Here is an 8345-nt window from a genome sequence, read left to right as displayed (position 1 = left end):
AGTGGGGGGGGGGGTGGAGAAACTACTCTCTGCTGTCTTTTTGATAAAATTGAAATCGACCACTAAATGCCTTTTATATACTGGATATACATCAGTATCTTTGCTAGGTAATAGCGATAGTTGACAAAACTCTTAACTGTACACTGGTGAGAATCTGGCGTTATGTTTAAGGGAAAATTGGACTCCTAGTGGCGAACATAAAAGAAGAGTATAATTCCTCTTACGTTTCAGTTAACATAGTGGATTGATTCCCCTAGAGCCGCAGTTGTAGACATACTCGCTTAAGGCCGCCCAAGGCAGCCTATGTTCTTATGCCTCATCACTCATTGTTTATTTTTTGGACCTTTGAAATAAACTTTTTTTTTTTTAAATAAGGTTCTTTATTTACCATTCAGTACAAGCACCAGCACTCTGCGGAACATTGTTATTGACGACCAATTAGGGAGGGGTGCATGAGAGCGAAATAATAATAATAATAATAATAATAATAATAATAATAAATAATAATAACAATAATAATAATAATAATAATAATAATAATAAATAAAGAAAGAAAAGAACTTTAGGGCATAGAAGGTATGGTTATCATTAAAAACACAATAATGAACGAAGACATACAACGACACATACATGGTACAAAGTTGTTGCAGTAATGACATGAACCTATGTTCCTGATTAAGAATGTGGTTTAAGCCATATCGAGAACAGGTCTGTGCACAGGCAAAGAGAGGGTGGTTAAAACATATTGTATGTTTGCGTCTGCTACGTGACATGACAAGAAAACATAATATAGATACTAATAACTTTCGTAGACTTTTCCCAGGTATATGGCTTAGTTCCAAGGCAAGTTTTAATCTGGGTGTTACATCACTTAGGGTGTGGGGCAGTGAAGCTGGCTGCCCTGGTTGCTGTGTAATTGGGTACCCGACGTGTTGTTGGTTCAGTTTGGGTTACAGTAACACTAGGAGTGCGCCGGGGGTCAACCTCATCGTGCTTGCTTTTCATACTCTTCTTCAGTGATCTCATAAAAATGATTAAAGAAGGTGTGGACGAGGATGGATTCTCGGGATGACTGCACATTCTGGTACTTATGGACAGTGCAGTACTTGTGGCTACAAATAGAAATAGTATGATGAAAAAGGTTGAGGTCCTTCAAAACTATTTTTTTAATTACAGGACAGAAGGAAAAATGAATGAATAAAAAAAATTATCTATACACCAGACTGCATAGACTGCATATGTTCTCCATTCATAAAAAAAATCTGTGACAGTTTAACTTGAACAGCAGTCGATTGAAGTTTGAGGGGAAATCACTCTGGTGAAGAGAGTTTCAAAGAGATGCAGCTCAGGGAATAAAAGAATTCTGTTAGGCTGAAGTTCTGCAATATGGCAATGTGACAGTCCTGTCATGAGCTCTACCAGATGCCCGTGTAGCACAGGGGAAGGCATTAAGAGGTGCTACAATGGATGCAACTTCGTCTGAGCATTCGCCATAAAAGTATCTATAAAATAATGCAAGGGAGGCAACATGCCTTCTTACCTGTATGGGAGGTAGTTCATTTGTAACAGTAGGGTTATTAGTAATGCTAACAGCCTTGTTCTGAATTTTGTGTAGTTGTTATAGTGCTACCTCCCCACATGCATTCCACAAGGGTGACCAATATTCCAGCTGAGAGCATACATGACTTGTAAATTATAGCTAGCTGCTCACCAGTGAAGAAGATATGGACTGTGTACAACAATCCAAATTTCTTTCAAGTGGTTTACCCCCTGGGGGTAGGGGGGTTTAAAGAATACTCCCCCAGTATCCCTGCTTGTCATACGAGGTGACTAAAAGGGTTGGTGGTGGGTTAGTGCACCACACTGTAATAAGAACTAACTGAACAAGTGAATAAAGTACCTCGGACCAGGACGGACCATACGTTAACGACTAAGGAACGGACAAAGGACATTTTGAGGGTGGGAACATGGAATGTGAGAGGAGTGAATGATGAAGTGAAAGAGAGAGAGATTGTTCAGGTGCTTAAGGATTTAATAATGGATATATGTGGATTGAATAAAACTAAATGGGAAGGTGAAAGGGTGAGAGAATGGGAAAATGGTTTAGGTATATGTGTGGGAGTTAATGAGAATGAGAGGGCAAGAAAGGGAGTATGTCTGATGATAAGCAAGAAGTGGAAGGAGAATATAAGAGGTATGGAACAGTGGGTGCAAGGATTGTATGGGTGAGGATGAAAGTAGGTATACAAGCGTGGACGATTATATGCGTGTATGCTCCGACAGAGCACCGAGTGGCAAGAGTGAAAGATGAGTTTTGGGTGACAGTAGAAGCATGTATGGACAAATTTGAGAGGAGTGAGAGAATGCTTTTGATTGGAGACATGAATGGCAAAGTTGGGAATGTACGAGTGGATGGAGTGGTTGGTCAATGGGGTGTGCTAGCTGACGTAGATGGGAATGGTAGTGCTTTGCTGGACATCTGTGCTGGTAAGGGGTTGGCAATAGCCAACATCTACTTTCGACATAAGATGATCCAGTGGTAAACACGGAGAGTAATGAGGAGGATGGATGGTGAACTTCTTGAACAATAGGCAATGATAGACTACGTGTGTGTGGATGAGTGAATGAGAAGACAAGCGTTGGATGCAAGAGTGTGGAAAGGGTGGGGCAATGGAGTCTCGGACCATCACTTATTGATGGCCAAGGTAAAGCTGCAAAGAAAATGGTTGAGGAGACGAAGGGGAAGACAGGAAGAAACAGCTCTTGTCAGAAGAGTGGAGAATTTGCAAGATAATGAGAAAATGGCAGAGTATAAGAGCATAGTGGAACAAAGATTGGGAAGGTATGAGCTAGAGCAGATGGAAGGGGTGGAAGGCGTATGCAAGATATTTACGGAAGAGATAGGTGCAGCGTGTGAGGTGGTTTGTGGAGTGAGGAGGAGATGCAAGGGTGTGTAAGGGACAGCATGGTGTAATGATGAGGTGAAACGAGCTGTGGAATAAAAGAAGAAGGCATATAGTGAATGATTAGTGAGTGGAGGTAGGGGAGACGATGAGAGAGAGAAGAAAGAGGTATATGTGAGCAGTAGAAGGGAGGTGAAGAGACTGGTGAAGGAGAGTAAGAAGAAAGTGGATGAAGAGTTTGGGAGGAATCTGAGTGTGAAATGGAGGGAGAGTAAGAAATTGTTTTGGAAGGAGGTAAAGAAAGTAAGGCAGTGTGAAAGGGGAAATAGTAGGGGAGTGAAAGATAGGAATAATAGTGTGTTGGTGGAGAAGAGAGAGAAATTGAGGAGATGGAAGGAGCATTTTGAGGATTTGTTGAATGTAGAGAGTGACAGCAGTGCGAGTATAAGTGGTTGGGGAATGGCTGGGAGAAGAAGAGACGAGAGGAGGGAGGAAGAGATCAGTAGAACGGAAGTACTGGAAGCAATGAAGAAGATCAAGTTGGGAAAGGCGCCAGGAATTGATGGAGTGTGTATTGAAATGCTGAGGTATGGGGGTGAGATTGTTGTGGAGTGGATATAGAAGTTGTGTAGATTGGCTTGGGAAGAGGGAAGGGTTCCAGAGGATTGGAAATCAGGTATAACTGTTCCTTTATATAAAGGAAAAGGGGAGAGAGAAGTGTGTGGTAACCATAGGGATATTTGCCTTCTTAGTGTGACTGGTAAAATATATGGTAGAATACTCATTGATAGGGTTAGGCATATGACAGAGGAGCTAGTTGGAGAAGAACAAGAGGGATTTAGGAAGGGAAAAGGGTGTGTAAATCAGATATTTGTTCTAAGATGTTTAGTGAAGAAGTATCCAGAGAAGGGAAAGAAAGTGTATGCTGCCTTCATGGACTTGGAGAAAGCTTATGACAGAATATAGATAGGCAAGGTATGTGGAAGGTATTAAGAATATATGGAATGGATGGGAAATTGTTGAGTGCTGTGAAGAGTATGTACGAAGGAGCTAGGGCTATGGTGCGAGTGGATGGTGGGCTGGGTGAGTTCTTTGATCTCAATGTGGGACTGAAACAGGGTTGTTTGATGTCTCCATGGCTGTTTAATATATTCATGGATGGGGTTGTAAAGGAGGTGCAGGGTAGGGCAGTGGATGTGAGGGTGGCTCTAATGAATGAGGGTGAGATTTGGAAGATTCCGGTGTTGCTGTTTGCTGATGATACATATTGTTGAGTGAAGATGAATGGGGGTTGCAAGGTTTGGTGAATGAATATGGGACAGTGTGTAAGAGGAGGAAGCTGAGAGTTAATGTAAACAAGAGTAAAGTTATGGTGTTTGAGAGGAATGAAGTCACAGAATGTACAGTGAGGTTGGATGGTGAGGATATGGAGAATGTGAGTGCATTCAAGTACTTGGGTAGTGTGATGAGTAAGGATGAAACTTTGGGGGATGAAGTGCGTGAATGGGTACAGCAGGGAAGGAAGGTTGTTGGTTCACTGAAAGCAGCGATGAGAGAGAGATGAGTATGGAAGTTAAGAAGTCACTGCATGATAGTATTGTGATCCCTACCCTGATGTATGGAAGCGAGACATGGACCTTGCAAGAGGGGAACAAGTCAAGAGTGAGAGCAGTGGAAATTAGTTACATGAGAGGAGCATGTGGAGTGACATGGAGGGACAGGTTGACGAATGAAGAAGTCAAGGAATGTTGTGGGGTGGATATGGATGTGGTTGAGAAGATTAGGAGAAATACAATGAGGTGGTTTAGACATGTGGAGAAAATGAAGAATGAAAGACTGACTAAGAGGGTGTATGTAGGTGAGGTGGAGGGAGGGAGAGGGAGGGGTAGACCGAGGATGAGGTGGAGGGATGGAGTTGAGAGGTATATGAGGGAGGGAGGGGGAGTTGGGGGAAGGGTAGTCAAATGGTGGGTGACAGAGAGACTTGGAGACGTTTTGTCTGCTGCCGCCCTTTACTGGATTAGGGCGTCAGGCTATAGATAGATAGATAGGCTTTAGCAAGTGATCTAACATGAGAGGTCCAGGTGAAGGCATTAAATAGAATATGAGATGAAAGTAAAAGGATCAAAATAACATTTTTGGTACTGGATGGCAGTGAGGGTGATGCAGCACCCCTGCATATGTGTGGGTTGGTGATAGAGCATTGTGACTAGTACATGTATTTGGGAGAACCGATCACAGGAGATGGATCTGCATCGTCCGCTGTTAAGGTACATTTACTTGGTAAGATGCTGTATGTCCTAAAGTTTGTATTATTTATTTAGAAAAATAATGATATATCTCTCCCTGTAAGGAAACGTGTCTTTGAGTCAGCATAATGACGTCGCTCATATATGGGTGTGAGTCTTGGATTAACGTGACTTTAGGCCCATGAATACACTAAAGAACTGATGTCTAAAACAACTGCCAGGTGTAACGAGAACAGCATGTGGCTATGTATGCTACCATGAAGCAGGTTACCCCACATTACAACAATTAGTAAGAAGTAAACAACATAAATTCTTCCATAAAATATGGCATAAAAGGTTTGAGTTAAATGGCAATCCCCTTGTTTTTGTTATTAATCAAGTAAATAACAACAACACAGTGACTTCAAGGCTTGTTAGAGAATTTATAACGAGTGAAGTAATAGATCTAAATACGGGCAGACATCTATAAAATCATACATAACATGAAGACGAAAAACTTAAACATTGAAATCCTGAGTTTTCTATCCAATATGTGTATAGTAAGAGACAATCAATCAACGAAACGTACATAAAATCACTTACACGTTTTTGTTAAAGTGGTCACAATCTGGCAGGTGAGACAGGTCGATGGAATAGGCTGGGTCGAGGCCACCTGTCATTACATGGGTGTGTGTGCCAGTGTGGTCTTGTACAGACAAAGACACATGTGGTGCAACACTGTCCACAAGCACAACACATTAAACAACTTATTCCTTCAACACAGTGGCAGCATTGTTCTCAAGTCATCCCCCCCACCCCACGAGGTGATATGCAGAATAGTAAATGAACCCTCTCAGGCACAGGTGGTTTGAGTATTTAGATTGTTTAACAAACTGTAAAGCGCTCCATGACACGAATCACGTAAAAACAAAAAACAAAATATGACACACATTGGCGGGAAACTTGTGTCCTCCTTTGTCTGACATGATGTGCATCATGGTGCATTGTACAGGATGGTATTTAATGACTCAATTCGAGTCCGTGCATGAAAGGGTGAGGTGTTAGCTACTTATATTACTTGAGCAAAATGTTTGCCATACAGTCTAATCGCATATTTATAACTATATATATACATAGACTCTGTATCCTGTATATCAAATATGCAGTGAAATTACAATAAATTATGTAGTACTGAAATAACTGCAAATACTGTAGGTGAATGTTGTACAACTTTTTAGTTTGTGAGGACAACTATGATATGAATAGCATTGTCATTTTCTAATGATATATCTACTAAAAATTCACTGGGATATTGAGGTGATACTGTGAGTGCTTTCCATTCAGCCTGTTGGCGAGCATTAGTTTCTGTTGCTTTACTGCCAGACAATTGTGTTCAACCTGTATAGGTTCTCTAATAGTGTAAAGAATGATGAGTACTCTAATTATACCTCCTCCTTCCCCACCCCCAAAGTGGACAAAGCAAAGAAAGTCATCGGGGATGGGTGGGGGGAAAGAGGAGAGTGCGAGACTGTCCCTTCGGGTTGAGGTACTTAAGGAACCAGTCATTTTATGTACTTTTCAAGTTGACGTTAAACTCATTAATTGGACTGCAGTTATTTAATAGGAAATTCTATGATTAATCTGATTTAAAGTACAAAAAAAATTTTTATTGGTGTGGTCAATAAACTGTGTGTGTGCGGAAGTGTATGACCACACGTGTGTGTGTGTGTGTGTGTGTGTGTGTGTGTGTGTGTGTGTGTGTGTGTGTTCTTACCTAATTGTTCTTACCTAATTGTATCTTTACAGGAATGAGTCAAGCTCGTACTGTCCCGTGTCTTAAACCATATTTATCGTACATATCCTTAAATTTGTGAATTGTTTTGGCACACACTATTTCATTCGGTAGTGCATTCCATTGATCAATTGCTCTGTTTGGGAAACTGAATTTCCTTACGTCTTTATCACCTCTCTTCTTATGCAGTTTTTTGCAGTGTCCTCTTGCTGATGCTTCTCCATATGTTAAGTAATAATTTATGTCTAATTTCTCCTTCCCTGATATGCACTTATATAGCATTATCATGTCACCTCTTTTCCTTCTCTCCTGTAGTGTTGGTAGATTCAGTTTATTTAGTCTTTTTTCGTAGCTTAGGTGTGTGTGTGTGTGTGTGTGTGTGTGTGTGTGTGTGTGTGTGTGTGTGTGTGTGTGTGCGAGCATGTGTGTGTGTGTGTGTGTGTGTGTGTGTGTGTGTGTGTGTGTGTGTGTGTGTGTGTGTGTGTGTGTGTGTGTGTGTGTGTGTGTGTGTGTGTGCGCGCTTGTGTGTGTGTGTGTGTGTGCGCGCTTGTGTGTGTGTGTGTGTGTGTGTGTGTGTGTGTGTGTGTGTGTGTGTGTGTGTGTGTGTGTGTGTGTGTGTATTCGAAACATTGTACCCATCATATGAGGGGTGGGCTGGCCATTGTTAATGTTGTTTTACTGTAAATGTTTAATGCATTAATTTCTTGTTCCAACGACTTGATAGTAATATCATATTTTTTTAACATATCCTAGTGTTTTATGTTTGTGTAATAATAGTGTGGCCAAGAGTTTTATGTATGATGTCAGCCTGAGATGTAACTGCCAGTTAAGAATGATGAGTGGGGAGTTGGATGGGGCTATGGAGGGGGAGATGGAGTTGGGGGTAGAAGCAGGTGGAGCTCCTTTCTTTCTCCCCTCCTCTCTTCCCTAGGTTTACAGAGGTAAGAAGGGGGCACCTCTGAGCAGAAATTAGTGAGATGAGTGTACACCCCCCCCCCACTCCATCTTTCTTGCAAATACTTACGAAAAACCCCGCCGTCATGTCCCGCCACCTCTTTTCCGTGCATGTACTGTAACACCAATGAGGCCGGTCAGAACTTGCTAAAATGATAGCCATATCTGGTCCATGCTTCGCTTTGCCTGAAACCAACGATAAATGCATCGACACAGGACCAGGTGTTGAAGGGCCGTTCAGCATTTGCACTAACAACCAATAGGAAAATTAGTGGTTAATGTACCCCTTCAGTATATATCATTCGACATGGAATTGAAACCATTCCAACCATTCAGCCAAATTTCGTCATTTCTACCCTCTACCTGACAGAGTCAGAGGAGGATATTGTTATCACTGTTGACCCTTCGTTCAGTTGGGCGGCAGGGCAGCTGGTCGGCCGGCATATTTATCTTCTGTACTGCGTTTCA

The 8345-nt window shown here is 41.7% G+C and overlaps 1 protein-coding gene across 1 annotated transcript in view; it reads right to left on the bottom strand.

Moving 5' to 3' along the window:
• LOC145397033 (uncharacterized) overlaps positions 1–8345 on the bottom strand; it is a 306677-nt gene that overhangs the window by 239335 nt on the left and 58997 nt on the right. The gene's annotated exons all lie outside the window — the stretch shown is intronic.

The sequence above is a fragment of the Coenobita brevimanus genome, chromosome 40 (genome assembly GCF_032717465.1).
Source record: "Coenobita brevimanus isolate Jiangsu-jjx chromosome 40, ASM3271746v2, whole genome shotgun sequence".
In the NCBI taxonomy this organism is placed as follows: Eukaryota; Metazoa; Arthropoda; class Malacostraca; order Decapoda; family Coenobitidae; genus Coenobita; species Coenobita brevimanus.
Note: the sequence above shows the minus strand (reverse complement) of the source record. Positions and strands in the feature narration are given on the sequence as shown.